Genomic DNA, 26,771 nt, shown 5'->3' with positions numbered 1-26,771 from the left:
ACAAATACCCCTCACTACCGTATGTACCTGTTTTTATTCTCATATTGTTATTCTTTATGTCTACAATTATGGATGAAATATCCATACTCAGATGGGAAGCCAATTCATCTTCTTGGGCACTAAATCTCATCCATTCTCATATTCTCAAGAATGTTGCTCCAGAAATTCTCCTCTGCATCTCCTATATTGATTTCTGTCTTTATTGGATCATACCCATTAGCATACAAGTAGGTAGGAGGAAATTCGTCTCTCTCTGTTCTCCTTCCTTTCTTTCTTGAACCCATTTCCCCCCTATATCTGTCTACTAAAGTGGTTCTTGTCAGAGACACATGAACTCTATGTACTAAAAACAGTGGTCTATTCTCAGTCGTCATTTTTCTTGAACATTTGACACCACCGATCATTCCTTTTCCCCTTAAAACACTTCACTTGCCTTACAGGATACTACTCTTTCTTGGTTCTTTTTCTACCTTGTTTGCTACTCTTTCTGTCTTCTTTGCTTGTTTCACTTTATCTTCCTGATCTCTAAATATTGGGATATCCCAAGCTCATCCTTGAATCTCCTTAACTCACTCCTTAGGGGATTTCACCCAGCTTCATGGGGCTTTAAGTATTACCTGTAGGCTGATGATTCCTGAATTTATATCTCTTAAGCAGACTCACATTCAATGACTCTTTGACATTTGGATTTCTAATAATAATATCTGACTTAACATTTAACAGTTATGCCTTTGATTTCTGTACCCACTTCCACCACCAAAATGCTCCTTCCTTGTTCTCTATCTCAATAATTCCATCCTCTAGTCATTTGGGTCAAAAACCTTGGAGCCATTCTTGTTTACTCTCCTCATGTCCCATGTCTAATCCATCACTACGGTGAGTTTTGCCTTCAAAATGGATCTGAGCATTTCTCATTACCTCCACTACTATCACCTGCTTCTGCCTTTGTTCCACTATAGTCTGTTTTTTAATGTTTATTTATTTATTTTGAAAGAGAGAGCATGCGTGTACAAGCAAGCAGGGGAAGGGCAGGGAGAGAGAGGGAGAGAGAATCCCAAGCAGGCTCCATGGTGTCAGTGCAGAGCCTGATGCGGGGCTTGATCTCCCACAAATCGTGAGATCATGACCTGAGCCAAAATCAAGAGTTGACCCTTAACCAACAGAGCCACCCAGGCTCCCCTAACTATAGCCTTTTTATTCCTATCATCTTTTACAACACAGCAGTCAAAGTAATATTTTAAACTGTGAGCCAGTTTACATCACTCCTTAGCTAAAACTGTTTCCAATCACTCCCCATTTTAGTCAGGGATATGAACCTAACTATTCTCATTGTCTCTCACTCAGCTCTAATCACACTGGGCTTCTTACTCATGAGGAAACAAATTATGCTTCTACTTCAGGGACTTTGCATTTGCCGTTCTTTCTACCTAGGTTTTCTTCCCCAGGTATCTTCATGGCTTGATCCTTCCTCCAAGTCTCTTGGATGTTGTTTACTCAATGAAGCCTCTCCTGACAACCTCTATAAGAAAAGAGCAAAACTCTCACAGCCTTCTCTATTGCTTTATTGTTTTCCATAGCTTATTTTACCATCTCCCACATATGTATTGACTTATTTATATGTTTCTTGTTGGTCTCCCCTAACTGAAATGTAAGCCCAATGGTGACAGAAACTTCTCTGTTTTATTTCACTAACACAACTAACCTATAACTTATAGGTTATAACCTATAACAGTGCTTTGAACAGGCACTCAACAAATATTTGTCAAGTGAACATATGGTTTTATAATAATGGGTATCATATATTGAGCACTTACTATATGCCAGGAACTTACAAGGTAGTTGCTATCATCATTCCCAAATTATAGATGAGAAAACTGAGGATCAGAAAGGTTAAATAACTTGCTCAAGGTCATATAGCTAGTAAGTGATGGAGCCTGGATTTGAACCTCAGCAATCTAGCTCCAAAATTAATGCTCTTGGGATGCCTAGGTGGCTCAGTCAGTTAAATGTCCAGCTCTTGATTTCAGCTCAGGTCATGATCTCCAGGTTCATGGGATGGAGTACTGCTTCAGCCTCTGTGCTGACAGCACAGAGCCTGCTTGCGATTCTCTCTCTCCCTCTCTCTGTCTCTCTGCCCCTCCCCTGCTTGTGCACACACACATGCACACACACTCTGTCTCTCAAAATAAAAATTAAAAAAATAAAAAAACAAAACTCATACTCTTAACCAATATGTAATATCGCCTCAAAACATTATTAGATGATAACAAAACATTATTAGATGATAACCTCTAGGCAAAACTAGACTAAAAAGTGTAAAAGGGCTTAATAGATTTTTATTTTTCCATGATGACTACTTCAATGCTTCTTTGGAAATATTAAGTATGAAAGTTCTCTCAAAAAGTTTTTTAAGCATGAGTTTAATCTGCCTACTGGGTAATCAAACCTGCCACTGGCCACAAACCTGCTTGAATAGACCTTCTTGCAGAATAAGGGAGTCATGAATCCATTGTCCCAATTATTACTCTACCCATAAAACAGTTCTAGGAGAGCAGGAAAGCTGGGGAGCAGCTCTAACACCTTCCTTCTTTCTCCAAAGCATTCATCAGAAATGGGCTTAGCAGCCACCTTCTAGATCACCACACTGTTAGCAGGGAGTATGACACAGAAGGAGTGTCAATTCTAACTCAATAAGTTTAAGGCTGTGTGTGACCTTGGCTGTTTATATATATTCTCGGAATTTCAGTTCCTAGAGCTGAAAAATGGGAATAATGTCTGTCTCATTAGGTGATTTTGAGGGCTAAGTGGGATAACTTTTGGAAAGTTCTCCTGTACAAAGTTGTGAATGTCCAATGAATATATGAGCTCTTTCCTTCCCCCTCTTCTCAGGGCCATGTGACCAGCAAATGAGATAATGACTATTAGGCTGATCTTGCAAATGCAAAGAACACTGTACAACTGAGGAGTCAGACATCTGGAATTCAGGGTAGGGGAATATCTTACTTTTCTTATTCCCCAGGTCTTATTTCCAGTCTCCTCAGCAAACTTCATCATTTGTAAGAAAGAAAATATCCAAGATGCTGCCTGATTTTACCTGTTGAAATGAAAACAGTGGGATTAGAATGAGGTTAAAAATCTTAAAAATTCACTTGGGAGCCTTGCTAAAATGCAGATTCTCAGACCATGGACCCAAAGATTTTAATCAATAATTGAGGCAGAATGAGGGAATACAAAGGTGATTAATAATACGGAGCATCCAGAATGTTGTACCACCTTAGTTGATCCACTCTAGAAAGAAGTTCATTTACTATTTCCCAAGATTCTGTGTCCCTCAAACCTCTGACCACTATTTTAGAAGATTATAAGGAAATTTTCATTACTCTGCTAGGCTCCAAATTGCTGCCTAGTGGCTCTTGCCCCAGCTCAGATTGACAGCATCTACCTCTGATGCCACTTAGAAATGCCCTTTTTAAGCTTCTCTCCTTAATATAATAAGAAACATTAAGAGAACATAAGGAAAAGAAAAGGTTTGACAAGAAGTATGGGCAGAATTTAGATTCTTTACCATATTTCTCTCTTTTCTTTTTTTTCTTTCTTTTTTTTTTTTTTTTTAGAGAGAGAAAGAGAGAGAAAGCACATGTACGAAAGCAGGGGAGGGGAAAAGGAAGAGGGAGAGAGAGATTCTTAAGCAGGCTCCACACCCAGCGCAGAACCTGACAGAGGGGATGTGGGGGGGAGGGTGTGGGGGGAGTGGGAGCTCGATCCCGTGACCATGAGATCATGACTTGAACTGAAATCAAGAGTCAGATGCTTAACCTACTGAGCCACCCAGGCACCGCTCTACTTTCTTAAAATAACATATTTAGTATTTGTAATTAAAGGAAAAAGTGAATTAAGTCAATGGCATATAATAAGTCCAGTGTTTGTTGATTTAATGATATAGGAACAGAATACAAAGAGCACAAATCATGGGTCAGACAGACCAGCTCAACCACATACTAGCTGTATGACTTTGGGCAAGTTACTCAACTCCCCTGGGCCTCTTCCCTCTTAAGTAAAATATTGAGAATAACTCCCTTGCAGTGTTGTAATGAGAATTCAAAATAATATATGTAGGGGCACCTGGGTGACTCAGTTGGTTAAGCATCTGACTCCTGATATGGGCTCAGGTCACGATCTCACGGTTTGTGAGTTTGAGCCCCCCATATGGCTTACTGCTGTCAGCACAGAGCCTGCTTTAGATCTGTCTCTTTCTCTCTTTGCCCTTCTCTTGCTCACATTCTCTCTCTCAAAAATAAAAATAAAACATTAAAAAATAAATAAATAAACTTAAAAAAATATTTGTAAAGCACAATATCTGGCAGTTAATAGTCACTCAATAAATGACAACAATTATCACAACTTTTCAATATCTGGATATGTTTCAGAAGGAGCAAAAAGAGAGTCATTCTGTATTTTTTTTAAGCTTATTTATTTATTTATTTATTTATTTATTGTGAGAGAGAGAACACTTGTGCGCACACCAGGGCAGAGCAGAGAGAAAGAGAGGGAGAAGGCAAATCCTAAGCATGTTCCATGCTGTCAGCACAGAGCCCAGCATGGGGCTGGATCTCATGGACTGAGCCATGTAGATGCCTCTGTATTTTTTTTTTTTTTTACTTTAGCAGTATGTTAAATAAATCAGCAAGTTAATTGTGCGGGAGCAGTTGTGTGACCAAAAAGAAAGTTCACGGCATAAGTTATGTGTCCCTCCTCCAAGGCTTGAAAAAAGTTTTGTTTTCTTTAAATGAGAAGACTTTTGTTTGGTTTATATAATCTTACCAACCCTGCCTCCAACAGAAGAATGAAGGACAAAATAGCCACTTTGAATAGAGATTATTATTTTACTGGGAGCCATGATTTAGTCGGTTTTAATAATTCTTTCTACAACTTTAAGATATTTTTTTATCTTTGGGATTTTTTTTTCTCTTTTGAGTTGGAGATTTTTTTTCTCTTTTGAATCATCAGCAGTCTTGGTTAGAGAACTGGTCATTTGTTGGCTCTTCCATTTTCCTTATTCCAACAAAAAATGTTCCTAATCTTCTCCGTTCTCTTCAGTGCCCCCTTACTCCCATCCCCCTCACACTAAACTCTTGGTTCTGCATTCAACTAAAAATCAGGACATGAGGGCTAGTTCTGCTTCCTAAAACTTACTAGTGCAGTGATCTTGGTCTATAAACATCCTCTCTATTCCTCCATGTTATCATCTGAAAAATAGAAGAAAATAGACCTTACGTGCTTTCTTCACACAGTTCTCAAAAAGAAAAATAAAAAGCTTCTGCACAGCAAAGGAAACAATCACAAAACTAAGAGGCAACAGACAGAATGGGAGAAGATGTTTGCAAATGACATATCAGATAAAGGGTTAGTACCCAAAATCTATAAAGAACTTAGCAAACTCAACACCCAAAAAAACCAAGTAATCCAGTGAAGAAATGAGCAGAAGACATGAATAGACACTTTTTCAAAGAAGACATCCAGATGACAAACAGACACATGAAAAGATGCTCAATATTGCTCATCATCAGGGAAATACAAATCAAAACCACAATGAGATACCACTTCACACAGGTCAGAATTGCTAAAAGTAACAACTCAAGAAACAGATGTTAGTGAGGATGTGGAGAAAGGAGAACCCTTTTGCACTGTTTGTGGTAATGCAAACTGGCACAGCCGCTCTGGAAAACAGTGTGTAGGTTCCTCAAAAAATTAAAAATAGAACTACCCTATGGCCCAGCAATTGCACTACTAGGAATTTATCCAAAGCATCCAAAGGATTCGAAGGGGCACGTGCACCCTAATGTTTATAGCAGAGCTATCAACAATAGCCACGTTATGGAAAGAGCCCAAACGTCCATCAACTGATGAACGGGTCAAGAAGATGTGGTATACACAAACACACAGACACACACACACACACACACACACACACACACACACACACTGGAATACTACTCAGCAATGAAAAAATATGAAATCCTGCCATTTGCAACAACGTGGATGGAGCTGGAGGGTATTATACTAAGTGAAATAAGTCAGTCAGAGAAAGACAGATATATGATTTCACTCATATATGGAATTTGAGAAACTTAACAGATGAACATAGGAGAAGGGAAGGAAAAATAAGATAAAAACAGAGAACCATAAAAGACTTAAATACGGAGAACAAACTGAGAGTTGATAGGGTTGTGGGTGTGGGGGGTGGGTTAAATGGGTGGTGGGCACTAAGGAGGACGCTTGTTGGGATAAGCCCTGGGAGTTACATATAAGTGATGAATCACTGGATTCTACTCCTGAAGCCAAGACTACACTGTATGTTAACTAACTTGACAATAAAATAAATAAAAATAAAAATAAATAAATAAATAAATAAATAACAAGAGAAGAAAAGAAAAGAAAAGAGAAGAAAAGAAAAGAAAAGAAAAGAAAAGAAAAGAAAAGAAAAGAAAAGAAAAGAAAGGAAAAGAAATAGAATACATAAGAAAGCATTTTGTTAGACTGTAAACGCTAAAGAGCTCACTGAAAGCTACCTGTTTCCCGTGCTATCCCACTTGAATCATAAAACGGAAAGAGGCTAGGTGTGGGCACTTTATTAGCTATAGCATCTTGACAAGTCAAGTCACCTCTTGAGCCCTCGGCTTCCTCGTCAGAAAAAGGGAGACCTCACAGACCATATGACTTAAGAAATATCAGCCTGCGGGGTGCCTGGGTGGCTCAGTCAGTTAAACGTCTGACTTCAGCTCAGGTCATGATCTCACTGTTTGTAAGTTTGAGCCCCACATCGGGCTCTGTGATGATCTCAGTGCCTGGAGCCTGCTTTGGATTCTGTGTCTCCCTCTCTCTCTGCCCCTTCCCCCCACCCCTCACACTCTATGTCTCTCTCAAAAAATAAACTAAATTAAAAAAAAAAAGAAATATCAACATGCTTTGCATTGTGGCAAAGCTATACTCACTGCTTTTTTGTGTCATTATTCCTTCAAAGATCATGAAGAGTCCCAAAAGTAAGAGAAAGAATTTTCTTCCTTTGTGGCCATCTCCCCTCAGCCTCTGTCCTAATGAAAGAATGTAACCACTTCTGTCTAAACAACAACAATAATAACAAAAGCAAGGGGATAGTGTATGGATGTGTCAGAACAGAGGGCAGGAAGGGTGAGGGATCAGGCAGGGAAATTAACCAGTTTTCTAGGCTAGGACCCACCAGGAGGACAGCTGGGCTCACAGAGCATCTGAAGGCTGGAAACCCTGATAGGGACAGGGCAGGTAAGGGAGTTCCCACCTATAGGCATGCTGAGAGTCACTAGGTTTTTACAGTAAGGTGTAGGGACCCTATGGTAAACTGGATGTGTCCAGCTGGTTAAGTGTGTAAGGTGAAGTAGGATGTGGGAGTATCAGACCGAATTAGAACTTAGAAGGAAAGGATGCCTGCAAGGGTGATGTCAGCATCATACAGAACTGTGTCACAAGAAAAACAATAATATAACAAGATAATGCTGGAGTTTTAGAAATCTAGTCTCTCAGGCTTTACCCAGACTTGATGGATCAGAATCTGCATTTTAATAAGATCCTCTAGTGATTCATATGCACATTAAAGTGCGAGAAGCATTCCTTCAGCGTGATTTAAATTCACAAATAGAAGGTTTGCCTGCTTGGAGAGGTTGATAGAACACAGAACTATTAGTGCCTCAGTTAAGCATCTGACTCTTGGTTTCTGCTCAGGTCATGATCTTACAGTTTGTGAGTTCAAGCCCTGCATCAGGCTTTGAGCTGACAGCGCAGAGCCTGCTTGAGATTCTCTCCCTCCCTCTCTTTCTGCCCCTCCCTTGCTCTTTATCTCTCTCTCTCTCAAAATAAATAAATAAACATTTAAAAAAAACAACTAAATACATTTTTATAGATGAACAAATACGTAGTTTTAAATGTATACTTTAATGTTTTCAGTGAAAAAACCCAATAGATTTTAAGAAAACAATCAAATTAGGCATATGAACATGACCACATATTTACACAAGATATAGAAAGTTCCCATTATTTATTAAAAAGAGAAAACTGAGCGGTCCCTGAGTGGCTCAGTTGGTTGAGTGTCCAACTCTTGATATCGGTTCAGGTCGTGATCTCACTGTTTGCGAGATGGAATCCCTGTGTCCGTGTGGATCCTGCTTGGGATCCTCTCTCTCCCTTTCTCTGTGTCTCTGCCCCTCCCCTGCTCTCACACTCTCTCTCAAAATAAATAAATATTTTTAAAAAGAGAGAGAGGGGCGCCTGGGTGCCTCAATTGGTTAAGCATCCGACTTCAGTTCAGGTCATGATCTCACAGTCCGTGAGCTGGAGCCCCATATCGGGCTCTGTGCTGACAGCTCAGAGCCTGGAGCCTGCTTCAGATTCTGTGTCTCCCTCTCTCTCTGCCCCTCCCCCGCTCATGCTCTGTCTCTCTCTGTCTCTCAAAAATGAATAAACGTTAAAAAAATTAAAAATAAATAAAAATAAAATAAAAACAGAAAGAGAAAACTGTAAAAAAGAGATAACAATGGCAACTTGTGCAAAGTGTATCTACATTCTTCATATAGGAAAAGAAGGAAAGAACAACATGTGTCCCTTGGTTCTTTCCTTCCTTTCTTCTTCCTTCCTTCCTTCCTTCCTTCCTTCCTTCCTTCCTTCCTTCCTTCCTTCATCCTTCCCTCCTGCCCTCATGTCCATATCTCTTGAAACCCTACTGTGTGTGTAGTAATTTACATACATCATCTCCTTGCACTTCCACGCCAGTCTCACTGAGCTAGGAAACCAAGAAAGTGGAAATAAATAAAGTGGAAAATAACTAAACCAAGAAAGCTTCATAGAGGCAGTGTCTTGTCCAAGAACCCTTTGGCAGCCCTGTACTGTAGAAATCACTGGTCAGAGACAGATTTCCCTGGCTATGGAAACTTCCATGATACACTCCAAGACAAGTGGCTGTAGTTTCTAGAGGCTCTATTGTATAGTGGGTTATAATCAATAAACGTTTTGTTTGATTCCTGTCTCTACCACACACTAGCTGTGTGCTCTTGGACACATCACTTGACATTTCTGAGTCTCAATTCTGTCAAATGTAAAATGGTATAAGAAGAGACAATAATACATTACATAGTTATGAGAATTAAAAGAAGCAATATAGGTAAAGCATTGACCCCAGTCCTGTATTTACCAAAAGTGAATTCCCTTCCTCTCCAAAGGAATTCCAAGACTATGTAGATTTCAAGGTTTTGTTTTTTTTTTAGATTGCAGTTTTTCAGAGGCCTCCTGGGCTAAGGCCTTCATTCTGGAGCTGGCTCTTGAGGCACTCTTTTCTCCTGGGTTGGGAAAGAATCCTCCGCATCTTCAATAACTGGTCTCAAAGAAAGAGAGAGAGAGAGAGAACAACTCTATGAAGACCTGAGTATATGAGCCCTCCAATCAGAACCAGGAAAGGTGACTGGCAGAGAGAAAAAGACTAGGTCAAGAATTGTCATCATGGCTGGGCCAATCACACCCAACATCTATTTGGGGATTTTAATATTTCAAGATTTTACCACATCTCTGATGATTCCCTTTTACAGCCAAAAAACACCCTCAAGAATCATGCGGGACCTTGGGGGCGCCTGGGTGGCTTGGTCGGTTAGGCATCCAACTTCGGCTCAGGTCATGATCTCACGGTCCGTGAGTTCGATTCCCGTGTCAGGCTCTGTGCTGACAGCTCAGAGCCTGGAGCCTGTTTCAGATTCTGTGTCTCCCTCTCTCCGACCCTCCCCCGTTCATGCTCTGTCTCTCTCTGTCTCAAAAATAAATAAACGTTTAAAAAAAATTAAAAAAAAAAAGAATCATGTGGGACCAGTAGGGCAGTGTAAAGTATTGGAACCCTGAATCTGGCCTCAGAAAGATCTGCACTCAAATCTCAGCTTTTCTTTTTACCAAATGTGTCTTCAGACAAATTATTTATCTTTTCCGAACCTCAGTGTTCACTTTTGGAAATGGGAGATTTCATAGTGAGAATTAAGTGGCATTTGCAAAGTCTTTAATATGGTGCTTGGTACATGGTAGGGACTCAGTACATTTTAGCTATTATGATTTTCAGGATGAATATAATTAGCCCTGTTTTAAAGATGAGCAGTTTGAGGGTTAGAAAGATCAAGATTCATTCAAGTCTTGTGATTTCCAGCCTGGAACTCCACTTTGTGAAAACTTTAGAGGCACTGTTGATCAGTGGCTCTGAGCTCTGAGAACTTTACCTGCCAAAGGTCCAGGCCAGAAACATTGATGTTATAATAGTGACAAATGGTGGGATCAGGCTTATATTTAGCGTTATCTATTCCTGGATGAATCCACTACCCCTGTTAACTGGGATTGTCAGTGATCTGAGGTTTCCATTGTTCCTAAGCAAAGAACCAAAGAGTGCACATGGCATTAATATTTTTCCATTCTTCTCATGCAATCAGAAAGACCAATTTATAAAGACAGTTGTATTTATACAACTTATAAAGACAGTAGGATTCCTGTAGCTTCTTTCCCTTTCCTCAAGCTAATGAATGAGACTCTTCCAAGTTCTCCTTTTACCCAGAGGGTAGAACAAGGTGGCAGAGACCCATTCTAAGCCTGGTTCCATCTCTGTGCATAAGTTTGTTCATGACATTAAGAAAATGTAGCTTCACAGGGAACACCATCTAAGACTTTGGCACTTGGGCCATTCTCTTCCTAGTATATGACACAGGAAACTGTGGCCCAATAAAATCATCAGTTCTGTCAAACTGATGTATCAGTTTGATGCAAACTGCTTGCCTCAGTTATATCTCTGGACTATTTGATAGCCAATCCTTTTAGTTTCTTCTCACTTCTGACATGAGGTCAGGAGTTGGTCCTTAAAGAGAAGTTCTCCATCCTCACCCCCAACACCTTTGGCTTATTCATATCCCACCTTTCTCTTTCAGGATCAGTTCTGAGACTTCCAGTTCCTGACCTCAGACCCATTTTCTGTTTTGACCATGTTTCTTTGGCTGCTTTCCACCACTCTGGACAAACCCCTTGTCTAGGGCTGCCTAGATCTCTCCCTCCCAGCATTGACCTTTACCAGACCACCAGGTAGGCACTGCCCTGAGAACAGGGCCTAGATGAGGCTACAGTCTTATGGGGAGTGGGGGTGGGGGTGGTGGTGAGGAGAAAACCGCAGGATCTTAGAGTTTCTGTTTTGTAAATTATACCTTACATCTCTCTCTTCTGTCTTATTTCTCATACCTGTTGCAAGGAAAGGCCCCCTTCACTTTATACTTCAGGTTTGGCGTCAGAGGCCCTTCCCATTCCCCATCCACTACCTCATTCCAGTCATCTGGCTTCTTGGCATTTTGGTCTGGGATGTACTCAAAGTCCTTCCAGTTCTAAAACAAAATGTTCCTTCTTTAAGACAGGTGAATGGGCTGGGATAAAACTGGGGTCCCTACAGTCAGGCTAGACCTGACTCCCTAACCCTGCCAACCTCCTGTCCTTACCCCTATGAAAGCCCAGCTCAAGATTCTGCAAACAAATCCAATACATGAGAGAAAAAGCCTTTAAGCAACTCTCGCTCTTCCTCAAGTTGTCACTATCACTTTGACCTTGAATACTTCAAGCTCAAATAAGTTGGAAATTTCCATTCTGTCTGACCCTCTCCCTCCTCAATCATGTGCCCCTATGGTCAGAATAAGTCTTCTAGCCTGTATCACTCTTCCTGAAGACCCCCCTTGGTGATCTGCTTTGTACCCAGAATGCTCCCAGACCTGTACCAGTCTTCCCTTTTACTCCAGGCCTCTTCTATTTACCAAGACAAAACTCCAAGTCACAAACAACCTACCCTGACTTTCATATTTCTTCTGTTGTGGAGCCTCCAAAATTTTGTTTTATCTACCTAGCAGGTCATCTTGGTGCTGACCATTTGCCCAGACTGACTGAAAGCTTCAATGCTAAGCCAACTAGACCCTGTCATTCAGTAACATTGCAACTTGGAAAGTTCTCTAGTTCCTCAGCTGTCTCAGCCACTTTTTGATTCCTGAGATGTAATAGTTAACATCCCATCATGAGGGCTATAGTCTTCATAGATCCCTGCCTATCTAACTGCTTTCCCTCTTCTCTAATTTTACTCAGCAGGGAGCACAGAGACCTGTAGCCTCTCCCCTCTCCCCCAGGCCTTGAGCCAACCCTGATTATATCAGGTACATGGTCCTCAACAGGAGTGAGGGTCTGTGGTTAGTCTTGCTACTCTAAGCCTGCTTACTGCACCTGGAAGAAGACTCACCCCTAATTTTCCTGTGGTGCCAAAGGCACAGACACAGCCTGCTCACCTGTCTTAATTCCCTGACTATGCTTCCCTACCATGAGACTGGATCCCTTTGCTAAATCATCCTACACACAGCTGAGCCACTGCCCACCTCTCTGCAGGCCTCTTCTTAGGAGTTCCAGCCACTGGGTCCCCTGTTGCTCCTTGTTTAACCCTAAATGTCTTTTCTGCATGAGAATGAATCTGCTCTGACCTGTGGAGAACCGACACAATAGCTAAGGCCCTCCATGACCTGGCTCCAACAAACCTTTCCAACTTCATCTCCCACCAGTCTTCACCTTGAAATTTATGCTCCCAAAATAATAAACTGCTGCTTTCAATTCTTTTATGTAGCCATGTTGCTTTCCACCTAATTTTTGTGCCTCTGCTCCTGCTGTTCTCTGGGTCTGGAATATCTTCCCTCTAACCCAATTTCCCACTTCCCTTGCTCTAATAAATTCAGTGTTGAAATCCAGTACATAATCACTATATTATGTGTGTTAGCTCATTTAATCCTCACAACCACCTTCACACGTAGGTATTATAATAATCCCTGTTTGTGAAATTGACTTTCATAGCAGTTACATTCCTTGCCCAAATGTAACTGCAAGTAGGTAGGAGTCTCACAGTTAGTAAAGGGTGGAGCTCAGATTTCAATCCATATCTATATGACTGCAGTCTATGTTTCCAACCCCTAGGTTAACCCAATCACTCAAGCATTGCCTCCTCCTTCCAAGACCACCACCCGAACCCTATCACAGGCTAGGTTAGGAGCCTCTTTTGGGCTCCACAGGATTTGGGCTTCCCTGACTCTTAGCACTAATTACACAGTGTGACCTCTGTCTGTGTACTTGTCTGCAAACTCCACTAGATTCTGAATACCAGGAGGATTCTCAATCCCTGGATTGTGCTATTCATAGCTATATCCAGGAGAGCTTTGCAGTGAGTGATAAGAAATCAGTGAATATATTCCACACACTCCCCATATCAATAACTCTGGAGTCAGAGATCCAGATTCAAATCCTGGTGCTAATGTAGGTATACTTGCCAAGTCACTTCATTTTCTACGTGTTCTGTTTCCTTATCTATAACAGAGATCAGAGCACACTGTTCACAGAGGCTGTCAGAAGGATCAATAGAGTCTTAACAAATGTAAGTTGCTTCCCTCTTTCCTCCACACCTCTTTGGATACCTATATTTAGCTGGATACCTCTTGGAGTGATTAATGCCCCAGTTTCTGCTTCTCTTCCCAGCTTTCTTCTCCCAGCCCCATAGCTGACATCTCCATCTGTTTCCCAGCCAAACACTGTCTAACCTCAGGTTTCTTATCTTTAGGACCCTCTATTTGCAGATGTTCGTCCCATTTCCTTGGTTTCCAGGCAGAGGTCTTTTATCTTCTTGGGAGACAGGAAGTCTCAGTCAACTTCCAGACCCCCAGCAGCCACTTGCTAGTTGTTGTTGATTTTGACCTCATAAGTAGCATTGGGTGAATGATCAAAGTGTATAGTTGAGTATCTTTATTGATCTAGAAAGAGGATAGGGAATATTTCAGCTCCACTATTGGACATCTTTGGACCTCAAGCATTAAATGCACCACCTAAAACAGTTCCTGAATGCCATCCCCCAAATATACACAAACATATTTCACCATACCCCTCCTCCCATTTCTATGATTAATTCAGTAGAGACTCTGGATCTTTTTCTCCTAAGTACATACTTCTTTGGCTCCCCTGACCCCCATCCTTCAGCTCCATCGCAGTTCTGGTCATTCTCTGATGTTTTCTGTTTTTCTGTCTGTGCCCCTTGATTATAAGCTTTTCAAAAGCAGAGGTCATGTCTGACTCATCTGCTGTGTTAACAGCTTCCAGCACAAGGCCTACCCCAGAGGAGGACTTCAGGGAGCCCTTGCACATACAGTCCTTTCACAGTCCTGCTAGCAAAGGCCTTGAGCCTGAACATAATTTCTCCAGTGACTCAGGTCCTATGGGCTTCTCTAGACCCAATTTCTGCCTCTCCCCCACACTCTGATTGTGCTGAGTTACTTACAGTACCACTCTTTCTCAGGTATTTTTTACTTTTCTCATGTGATTGCCTCTTCCAGGGATTAAATCTTCCCTAAAATTGTCACACTCTTTCACAAGACCAATTCATGCTCATCTTTCAAAACTCAGCACAGGCAAGACCTCTAGGAAACATTTCCTAAGGCTTCAGGTTGTGTAGAGGGCTTCTTCTGTGCTTCCCCAGACTCTGATCATACTAGGTAGTCCTCTCCTTTTCTTGATTCATACCTTCACTGGACTGTGAGTTCTGTGAGGTCAGAGGCCATGTCTGGGGCTCACTTTATCCCCACCCCAAGTCCCAACACAGAGTTGGAATTTGGTGAATGCCGATTGAGATGCTAAAGAAATCCAGCTACTATCCTCCAGCTAACCTAGATCTCTCTAATCTAATGCTACTAAGACAAGCCCATCACTCATATTTTAGCTTAGTACCCGCCACCTTGCCCATCCCTTCAATATTTAGCAGGGCAACAGGGCCATGCCAAACGTTTTTCTAAGAGAGGACCTTATCTAACTTCCTTTCAGAAGTCAGGCTCCTATGTGAACTTCTGTAATCTATAGCACTTCTCTATATCTATTTTCTGATAGTATTTAATTTATAGGGTTTTTGTAAAGGTTAAGTGAGATAACACATATAAAATGCTTATCCTTCCCCGTAGGCTGAAGACCAGCCCACATACTTACCCTGAATTTGATGGTCTTGTTGTTCTTATGCTATTTCCCTTGATAATGAAGGATGACCTGCACTTTGTTGTTGCCAAAGCCACAGGATGTCAGGGCCTAGAAATTAAACCCTAATACATGGTGTTACATCATTTTTAGGCAGTTTGCCTGGTCTGAGGCTAAGACAGACATAGCTAATATATTAATCAGGGCCCCAGCAAGAAACAAAGAGCACACTCAAATTTAGTATTACTTGAGGAGAATTTAATAAAAGGACTATTTACAAAGATAAGGGACCTTGAGAAGGCATAAAGAATAGTGCTGTGCTGTGGGCTGGCAACAGAAGGGCTATTCCTACCCTTATTCCTGAAGGGGCAAAGAGTAAGAGTGGTTACCAGAGCCTGGAAGAAAGACTCCTGTGGGGAGGGTGGCTGGAGGGAAGCTGTGACTTTCAGTTGAGAGCCACAACTCTCTTTCCTCCCTCTGATCTACTGCCAGGACTTCCATTGACCAAACCCAACCAGAAAATCCTTCCTGTGCCAGGAACCTTATACCATATCATTTAGTTCTTGTGACAAGCATGTGTTACTATCTCCACTCTTAGCTGGGAAAATTGTGGCTTAGAAAATTTAAGTAACTCACCCAAAGTCAAAGAGCTAATAAGTAGCATTGCTGGGATTCAACCCAAGCCTACTAAGAAATAGAGCCTGGGGTTCTTTCTGCTTTGTGAAAACTTTAGAGGCAATTGTTGATCAGTGGCTCTGAGCCTGGAGAGCTTAATGTGACAAAGGTCCAAGAATAGGTTTTAACCTAGTTTTTCAACCTCACTCCCCATGTTCTTCTTGACTATCCTAAACACACACACACACGTACGTGCGTGTGCAAAGTGCTCTAGCCACACTGGTTTCATCGGTTTTCTACTTGCATTTCAATTTCATGACTCTGAGCTTTTGTATAGCTTCCTCTGTCCTCATTATATTTCCCCCACCTCCTTCTCTGCCTATTAACACCTAACTCATTCTTCAAAGGACAATTAATACCCCATCCAAAAAGCCCCCCCAGTTGGACTGAGTCATGCCATCTTTGTAGTCTCATAGCACCTCATCAATATCTTTTTAAAAATATGTCTTGGAGCAGCTGGGTGGCTCAGTCAGTTGAACAACCAACTCTTGATTTCCACTCACGTCATGATCTCACAGTTGTGGGATTAAGCCCAGCATCGGATTCTGCACTGGGTGTGGAGCCTGCTTGAGATTCTCTCTCTGCCCCTCCCCTGATCACGTGCATGAGCACACTCTCTCTCAAAAAGAAGTAAATGGATAAATAAACAAGTAAATAAATAGAAAATATGTCTTTCATTCTGCCTTTAAAAAAAATTATTCACATGCTTGCTTCCCCACCAAATAGAAGGCAAAAATATGGAGTAGAAAAAAGCACAGGCTTTAATCTGGATAGATTGGGTTTGAATTCTGACTTCCCACTTACTCACCTTGGGCAAATTTCTTGCCTCTGTTTCCTCATCTGTAAAATGGAGCTATTAACAGCTGAAACTGCTTTGGTTGTTTGAGCATCAAATAAATAATATTCATATGAAAAAATCACATTTGAAAAAGTATTTCCATTTTCCTTACTACAACCATCTCATGCATAAACATATATAAACTCCTTGTAAGGAGGGTGGATTCTGACGAAAAGAGAAATGGGCAAAGACACATTCAGGCACCCAGGGTGCTATATTGTTCTATGCATGCAAGAGCTTGAAAGATGAGGGAGAAAGAGTTGGTGGGGGAGGGGTGCAAATAAAAAAAGGGAAAGAGGCTGAAGAGGAAAATTTTGGCAAAAGCTTGAAGCAAGAAATCTGAAACTTCCTGGGAAAAGAAAGAAATTTTTAGGGAAAATTTTAAGAAAATTTTGCTGTATGACATGTGGCATAATGCTTGCCTCTGACTTTGTGCAAAAACGTTTGGTAAAATCCACATTCCTCATCAGTGCTTTGGGAGTTGGATTAGCTTTTATTGTTGTTTGTTGGTTTAAAATTTTTTTTTAATGTTTATTTATTTTTGAGAGAGAGACAGACAGAGTGTGAGCAGGGGAGGGGCTGAGAGAGAGGGAGACACAGTATCTGAAGCAGATTCCAGGCCCTGAGCTGTCAGCACATAGCCCAATGTGGGGCTTGAACCCACGAACCACGAGATCATGATGAAGTTGGTCGCTTAACCAACTGAGCCACCCAAGCACCCCTGTTTGTTGGTTTTTAAATCTCAACCATCATTCAAGATTGGAGCTAAGTAAGAGCTGGACTGCTTCAAGGAGGCCTAGTGACATATTTGAGGTTACAGATGCAATACTCTGGACTCATTATGGATGCTTAATAAAGGTGATTTATATGACCTCTTGGGCCTTCTCTCATCAAGGGCAGGAATCGCTTTCAAAGCAAAGCCATATTGTAGTAGGTGCATTTGAGGGTGTCTACACAGTTTATGGTTCCTTTCTCCCTTTTTGAGAACTGGGGAATGTATCTCTGTATTGCAGCCTTGTTAATAACCATGTGACTCTCTACCTCTTTCGTCTATTTATATTAACATTTAAGCTTAAGGTTGTTTTTTTCAGGTCATTGAAAAGTCTTACTGTGTAGGAAGGTGGGTTAGAAATTTCCTTTTTCAGGTCAATCTGAGCCTCTTCAACAATTACAGTGCCTCTCATTAAGACCTCATGTGGCTTATAGTGACCACTATCAGAGAGCTTACAAGCATGATGTAATGCTCAGATTCTGAATGCCTATCCTCCTGGTTCAGGGTATCAGGAAAGAGTTTTGTATACCTGCCACCACAATCAATGCATTGCTCATGTTTTACTGAAAACTGAACCACCAAGGTCTCATTCTCATTGCTAAATGGCTTAAACCTGGTTGAAAGGGCATAAAACTTGGCATCTTCGTTGGTCTGGAGACCCGGGAGCAGAGAACACAAAATCTTTAGGCTTAAGTACTCAAAGAGCAGCCAGAGAGACCCAGTACTTGGTATCACCAATCTTTGGTATTTTCTTACATACCTACTATGTGCCAGGTGCTATCCTGGACACATTACCTTATTCAAGCCTCAGAAGGACCCTGCAAAATAGGTATTATCTCTACTTTACCAATTAGAAGTCTGAGTCACAGGGAGTGAAGTGACCTGGCTAAGCCCTCATGGCTAATAAGGAACTAAACTAGGATTTTAATCCATGTTTGTCTGATTCTTTCTTCCCCTTATACCATTCTGTCTTTAATGCTCAAGAGATAAATACTGTTCTGCAGCTTTACGAAACAAGGCCCTGTTTATCCCAAGAAGCACAGAACATTTCTAGTCTATGTACATTATCTTATAGATGAGGAAACCAAGCCCCAGAGAGGAAAATTATTTATCCAGATCACACAGTCACAAACAACAGACATACAAGAAGCCAAGTCTCCTGACTTCCAAGCCAGTGGTCTTTCCAGTATTCCATGCTGCTGCCCAGCTTACTGGTTTTGTCTCTGTCACTTAAATTCTCTAAGTCTCAGTTTCCTCATCAGAAAATGTGGATAATTATTCCTACCTCATAGGGATCCCATGAAATTCATATGGGTAAGAGATGTGAGAAGCACTTTGTACATTGTCAACATAAAATGCAAGGGGCTATCATCATTCATGCTTAGAGAGGGTCCTTCCTTCATGATTCCACAGCTCTCTGAACGTCCCTGGGTCACACTAAGTTGCAACTAGGTTTATTTCAGTCTCTTTGAATAGTTTTTAAGCTCCTGAAGAGAAGGGAAATCTTCATATTCCTGGAATCTAGGCCAAGCCCTAGCATAGAAGAGATGTTCAATAAATATGTGTTAAATTGCACAGAAGAATCACAGGTGCTGATTCAGCTATCTCTGGAGCATTTATTGCATACTAGTCTCTGTGCTAAACACTTTCATGTCTGATATTGCATTAGGAACTGTGTATTTTAGAGAGTATGCTTACTTCACTAAAGACCTCAAGTGAGGCCAGAGAAGACTTCAGGGCGAGGGAGTGGGCCAAAGGGAAAGAGTATTGAACCCATAAGCAGAAGACCAAGCTCTGAATCTCTGCTCTACCAGATCCTGCTATGTAGTCCAATGCAATCCCCTCCATCCTTGCTGAACCTCATTTGTACCTAAGAGCCCTTCTGGACAACCAAAGGGAACCTAATGCACTTGAGTGGAATGAGATCTGAGGAACAAGAAATCAGAAATCAAACTGAGAGGAGGTGGGTGGCTGTGAAGACTGCCCCCAGAGCCACCAAGAAGCAGGCGTCCCACGAGTCTCTCAATCTCCAATTCTCTCTCCTTTGGAAGCAATTTTTCAGAGTGGATTTAAATGAGACTTTAAATGCTCAAGTCAGTTTGTAATGTTCTCCTTTAACAAACATGAAAATGAGATTCATAACAGTAGCCAGGAGAGAGAAGATGGGAAGTTACTCCAGGGGACAATCAATGGATTCTATTTATAGGATAAAAGCTTTCTCAGGCAAAAACCCTTGCCTTGTAGACTTTGCCCTTAGAGCTCCCCCTTCCTTCATAATATTTTTTGGCTCTTACAGCAGTTCTGCCTAATGAGCATGGCAGGTGATGATTATCATCTCCATTTAACATCAAGGCTCAGAGAAGTGAAAAGACTTGCCCAAATTATGCAGTTAGTGAGTCATAGGAGTTAGCCCTCAGTCTGTCTGCTCCACTCTCCTTTGCACCAAGCTGCTCTAGGGGAAAGCAACATTTGAAGGTTATACAGCATTTTTTCCTGTTTCAATTGCAGTGTTATATTAAAAAAAACTCAGGGTGGAGAAAGCAGGGTAGCCCAGCAGTAATTAACCCAGTCCTGGAGTCAGACCTAGAATCAGATCACAGCTCTGCCTCTCACCAGCTGTGTATATAGCTTTGGGCAAATTACCCATCCTCTCTGGGGCCCCTCTGCAAAACTGGGAACATAACAGTAACCATCTCATGAAGTTGTTAGGAAGATTAATGGGGATAATGTGTCTAAGGGCTTAGCTTTGAATATCTGTTATTTAATAAATGGACATTATTATTTTGTGGACAGTTCCTTCTTCTCCACCTGCTAATTTTTTATTCTAAGAAAGAGAAATGAATTGATAATTATGAATAAAAACAATTACATGAAAGTCAGAACTTTTTCCCAATTAGTATATTCCTGAATTCCAGCATTCACCTTTATCCTCTTCTGTCTCTATAAAATTTTCCTGCTGTAAACTGAAATTACCATAATCAAGCCTATGTTTAAATTATGCCCATCGTTTTTTCCACCCGCCAATGGGGGAAAGAAGAAAAGCAACATATAGAAATTATTTGTGTTTTCTTAAAGACAATAAGATGCAACCATGACCAAGCCTACAGGAACAGTAAGGGAATATCATGGGATAACTCCAATATTCCTGAAAACCCCTTTACTATCTGATGCCTAAATTCTACCATTTGTTTTTTTTTTTTTAATGTTTATTTACTTTTAAGAGAGAGAGGGAAAGAGAGAGAGAAGGGGAGGAGCAGAAAGAAAAGGAGACAGAAAATCCCAAGCAGGCTCCACGTTGCCTAGAAAGCTCAATGTGGTGCTCAAATTCACAAACCATGAGATCATGACCTGAGCTGAAGTCAGACACTTAACAACTGAGCTACCCAGACGCCCCTAAACTCTACCATTTGTGCCCTACTGTGTGGAGTGGCTTGACTACTAAATATTTGGGCCACTTACACATTAATGCTCCACCCTACCCTCTTCTATGAGAGTTAAGTCTTAAAAACCATCATGGCAATGTATGATTGGTTGAAAGACTTGAGGGATTCTCTTAACAATAGATGGAAAAAATATGGATAGGGGAACTAAGTCCTTATGCATATTTATGTCTAGTAAGATAAAATAATAAAATCAACTCACCAAGAGATTAGCAATACCATTTTATACTTCTTGAATTAGTAATGATGATATTAAACAATCAATTTCCATTTACCATTTTTTTATTGCTTAAAATTTTTAGACTCTCCCTTGCAGTTTTGAGGAGATGCTGATAAATTTGTTTTGCTTTGGCATAGATGGCATACAGACATCTTTTTAAGACCTGGCACTCCATGCAAACATTCAGTACCCTTCTGATTTTAGGCTTCAGAGTTGCTGACTCCCACTTCCTGGGCCCACCATGGTCCCAGAGTCACAGGGCAATTTGGCAGCCTGTGATGGAAAAGGCCTTGGGTGTAGCCTTTATTTCATCTCCTCCCTGCAGCTAAATGGATATTTCTCAAATTCCACTACCCAGTATGTTGGGTTATTGCCTGAGCTCTGCCCATGAAAACCCTACTTCAACTCACATCCAGTAAGACCACCCTGAACTGGCTCTGTCAGCTCCTGTTACTCAAGCCTGACAGCTCACCTCCTCCCCTCATGAGGCTCACGGGGTGAGTTTGCTTTCTACGGTCTTGCCTCGTCTCCCAAGATCTCAGCATTAGACAGGACAAGACATATCAGTGACCACCTTACCCACCACTCCTGACAGCGGGCCTCCCATTGTTCATCCAAAGAAGGATAAGGACTGATACCAAAGTTAAAAGATTTGTTATTGTGTGTTTGGCCCTTATGTGGGTCCCTAAAAATTTCACCTCATTTACTCCCATGGATAATGCTATGAAAAGGTACTATTAGTTGCATTTTGTGTCTACTAAGTGGAGGACTTGAGATGTGAACTCATTTGTCTGACTTCAAACCTGGCCTTTCTTCTGGAAAAAGAGGGAGCTACAGGGAAAAGTGCTATGAAGAACAAAAAGTTGTATAATCATAATAACAACTAACAGCAGTCATATGTCAAGCATGGTGCTGAGTGCTTTACATGCACTATCTCACTGCATTCTCATAATAGCTCTGAGACAAACGTGCTATTTTCCCCCATTCAAATGATAAGAAAAGTAAAGCTAGGAAACCTATCCAAGAGGCCAGTTTGTAAGTAAGTGGGCAAGCCAGGTTCAGACGCAGGCCTCTGTAATGCCAAAATCTTTACTTTTAACCCCTATACTATAAGGCTTCCCATGAGGTGATGTGTGTGAAAAGCCCTTTATAGCCTAGAATGCACAGCAAAGGTAAGAGTCATAGTACTTTACAGTTTGTAATTAATAAAGTTATTTGTGTATAATTGGAGTAATGTCTGTCTTCCCCAGACACCAACATGCTGGTAAGTTCCATAAATGTTTTACTTACCATTGTGCCCCAGTATCTCTCATAAAGTTAATTGCCAAAATATTTGTTGAATGACTGAATGGATGTATGTATGATCTTACCTTTTGCCTATGCCATAAGATTCTCAGCTTTACAAATGGATAGATTCATTTATTAATCCATTTGACAAATGTTAATTGAATTTAACAAGTACGCAGAAACAGTTGTACAACTTTGATCTTGAACTTTATGGTAAGAGAGGTTAGGGCAGAACTCAGAATTGTTTATGGCTAATTATTTTTCTGGGTGAACAGTATTGATATAAATCAAACCTGACACAATTTAAGATGTCCCCAAATAAGGAGCCTTTCTTGTTAGGAGAATAATGTCCTGTGGTTAATAAAGTCCTACTTTAATGTTTTATATTTTTCCTCTTAGCATCATAACATCTTAACATTAGAGAATGCTCAAGCCAGAATGACTGTTGGTGGTCATTTCATCTGACCTCCTCATATTACAGGCAGGGAAACTAAAGCCCAGAGAAGGAAGTGACTTGCTTATAGACAAAAAGTTGTCAGTTGCAGAGTTGTGATTAGAACCTAGTTCTTCTGCACTTTGGTTCTGGGTTCATTATTCCTTCACTCAACAAATACATATTTTAAAAAAATGTTTTAAGGTTTATTTGAGAGAGAGAGAGAGAGAGAGCACAAGCAGGTGAGGGGCAGAGAGAAGGAGAGACAGGATCCCAAGCACAGAGCTCAGATATGGGGCTAAAACCCATGAATCATGAGATCACGACCTGTGCCAAGATCAAGAATTGGACGCTTAGACAACTGCACCAGCCGGGCGCCCCTCAACAAATATTTCTTGAGCATTCACTTTGTGCAAGGCATTAGGCACAAAGGCATGGATCTCCTAGGTTCTCTTTAGGGTCTCAGAGTCTGGTAGAAAATACAGACAAGTAGACAGTTACAACACAGTGTGGTAAGGACAGTGATAGAAGGAAGCACAGGGCAATGAAATTCAAAAAAACACTGAATGCCCTCCAAAGTCAAAGTGAACTTCAGAGAAGGCATACCTGAAGAAGTGAGAATGGAAAAGGCAGAAAAGATGAGGAGTGGGTGTTCCAAATAGAATGACTTGCACATGAAAAGGCCCAGAGGCATCAAACAGCACAGTGTTTCAAGGGAAATGCAAACAGGACTCTATAGTTTTTGGGGAACAGGAGAGGAAAGTAAATAGGGACCAGCTCAAAGAGAGATCTTATTGAGAGCAGGAGAGCATTGTATCAACCTCGAGTATATGCTACTATCTTTTCTCCTCTGATAAATTTTTCCTTCAAATTGGTCAAATACTGTATGTCCCCAGAGATCCAATCAATAAAAAGTAATAGATGTTTGGAAGCTGGTACATCTAGCTGATGAATGCACATAATCATACCCAAGTCTATAGAAATATAGGACCAAGGAGGCCATATAACATGATTCCTATGTCAAATGAACTTATATCCACATTGCACCTCCCACCGTGTTTGGCTTGTAATGTAGCTCAAATCCAAAGACTGGGCTACGGACTCATCTCCACCTATAGCTTTAGCAGTATCTTTAACCTCTCTGAGATTGAGTTACTTCATCTATGGAAAGAGATTATCTAATTTATTGAGATTCTGGGAGAATCAAATAAAATAGAATGTAACACAGTGTCAGGCACATTGTAAGTGCTCAATACATACTACCTGAAACTGAATCTGTACATATGTGTATATGTATACAAAGATACAACATCAAAGGTAAAGAGAGAGAAATATTTTTTAGCCTTGAAGGTAAGCCTTGTACCTTCCCCAACACCTAGTCCTGAGCTTGGGACACAATAGGTCCTTTAGAAAATGCTTGTGTAATTACATGAAAATACACATTTGCTGCGTTTATTCAACATAATCAGACTGCATTTTGCAAAAGAGAATTTGCTAGACAAAACTAAAGCTTATTTCGTCAGGTGCCAACATTTTATATATCATTTTCAATGGAAAATTTTTGTAAACATTATAAAAGACTCTGACCTCTTACGTACAGAATCTTAAAATGTAAAGTTCCTTGAAGACTCAAACCCTACATTAGGTTGTAATGTACAGCAGAGGTGTGGGTTTGTTTTGAAAATTTTCTGTCTCCATTGTTCTTGTTCTGCCGTGAACACTCACTTCTCCCTGAGGTCAATATGTTTGCCTCTAGCAATCTACCCAGTGAGATCAGTGGACCTACATCCCTGCTTACCTGCCTGCCAGCTTATCTGCCCACTTCCTTTCCTTTCTTTTTACTGGCCAGTCTATCCGCATGTTTGTTACATAGACCATAGTCACTCAAATATTTATCAACTGATAAAACGCCTTGTGGTATAATGAACAGCACTGGATAACAATCTGAGCCTTCCCCCCTATTTCTGTATGTGACTTGAGCCAATCCCTTTTCTGAATCTGTGTTCTCATCTATAAATAAGGTTTATATTTAAACTCTTCAAAGAAGGGGATACTGAATACATAGTAGCTGCTCAATGTTTATTGAATAACCGATTGGCATGAGGACCAAATTAAATAAGATAATAATAATTAAGATAATTGCTATTATTGTGATTGTTAATAATTATTAAAAGTAATTATTTTGGGGCACCTGGATGGCTCAATCGGTTAAGCATCCAACTCTTGATTTTGGCTCATCTCATGATCTCATGGTTGGTGGGTTTAAGCCCCCCATCAGGCTCTGCACTGACAGTGTGGGGCCTCCTTGGGATTCTCTCTCTCACCTTCTCTCTCTGCCCTCCCCCACTCATGCTCCCTCTCTCTTTCTCAAAAATAAATAAACATAGGGGTGCCTGGGTGGCTCAGTCAGTTAAGCATCCGACTTTGGCTCAGGTCATGATCTCGCGGTTTGCAGGTTTGAGCCCCACATCCGGCTCTGTGCTGACAGCTCAGAGCCTGAAGCCTACTTGGGATTCTGTGGCTCCCTCTCTCCTTGCCCCTCCCATGCTCATGCTGTGTCTCTCTCTCTTTCTCAAAAATAAAATAAACATTAAAATAAATAAATAAGCATTTAAAAAATTTTATAAAAAGGCACCTGGGTGGCTCAGTCAGCTGACAGTCAGACTTCAGCTCAGGTCATGATCTCATGGTTTGTGAGTTCAAGTCCAGCATTGGGCTCATTGCTGTCAGTGCAGAGCCTGCTTCAGATCCTCTGTCCTCCTCTCTCTCTCTCTCTCTCTGCCCCTTTGCTACTCAGGCATTCATGCGCTCTCTCTCACTCTCAAAAATAAATAAATGTTAAAAAACATTTTTTTAAATAATTATTTTTGCTCTCACTGAATGGGTACTACTAGTAGGTCCTTCATTTATTTTATGGGTTGTCATTTCTAATCAACTATATCCTAGGAAGCACATAACCAAGTCTATCAAAGGAGCAATAAATAAGAGCCTAAATGCTTGAAGTAAAAGACAATACAAATCATTCACTTAAATATTTACAGAGCTCCTGTACTGTCGCAGTGCAAGTGCTAGACATCAAAGTACTAATAAGACACAATTCCTCAAGCCCTCTAGCCCTCAAGGAGCTCACAGTCTAATAAGAAAGGCAAATAAAGTGTCTATTTTTCTCATTTTATATTTCGTGGTTTTTCAAAGCAAAATAATTTATGGTAGCAGCAAATAAACAGTAAAAACACTATAATCTACCTCACAGACATGACCACTGTCAGCATTCTGATATATTTCCTTCCAGCCTTTTTGTTGTTTTGTGTGTTAACAATGGCCCCTGCTCCCACCTCCACATCTCTGCAGCCCCTGCAGAGATCCTTACCATCAGTTTGCACTTGAGACCTGGAAAGGCCAGCTGGATCAGGCCTCTTTGGTTTGGGCATCTGTCCAGAGTGATTCTTCCTCAGGCCAAGCATGTCCAAGTATCCACAATTGGCAGATGGACCCAATCGTGTATCAGCTGGAGGCCTGAGCAGCAGGCTGCTCCTCAGCCCTCTGAGCTGTCCTCCGTGGGTGTGAGCCAGCTGGGCACAGAGGCCCTTTGTCTCAGAATGTCTCTTCGGCCAAGTTTTCATGGTCAAGTCTGAGAGTTGACAGAATTAACATTCACACACACCCAACCCCCTTGTGACTTCTGCATCATTTAGATCCTCATCTGCATTCCGGTTTCTTTCTGCCTGATTTTGTGCTTTTACAAATGGCACTGCCATTGCCTTCGCCCTTCCCTCACACTTATTTGTATCACTAATTCAGGGATTCTCCAATTCAATCAATCAACATTTCTGCATATTTTAATGTGCCAGCCCCTATGCAAGTTCTCAGATTCCAAAAGCTCATTTTGCCCTGAGGCCACTGGTACTACTTCCTGCTGGCTAACTGACACTTGGCAGCTTTGCAGCAGTGGCCAATACAGCCTTTATGGAAGCAAGAGACCTGGGTTCAACAAGCATCTCTGCCAGTTACTCACTCTGTGACTTTGGGAAAACCACCTCTCCTTT

The 26,771-nt window shown here is 41.1% G+C and overlaps 1 pseudogene; it reads right to left on the bottom strand.

The window, feature by feature from the left end:
* Positions 1-1,423: 1,423 nt before the first annotated feature.
* On the bottom strand, positions 1,424-26,348 carry LOC131491188 (calreticulin-like; annotated as a pseudogene).
* Between the last annotated feature and the right edge of the window lie 423 nt (positions 26,349-26,771).

The sequence above is a fragment of the Neofelis nebulosa genome, chromosome 2, assembly GCF_028018385.1.
Source record: "Neofelis nebulosa isolate mNeoNeb1 chromosome 2, mNeoNeb1.pri, whole genome shotgun sequence".
In the NCBI taxonomy this organism is placed as follows: Eukaryota; Metazoa; Chordata; class Mammalia; order Carnivora; family Felidae; genus Neofelis; species Neofelis nebulosa.
Note: the sequence above shows the minus strand (reverse complement) of the source record. Positions and strands in the feature narration are given on the sequence as shown.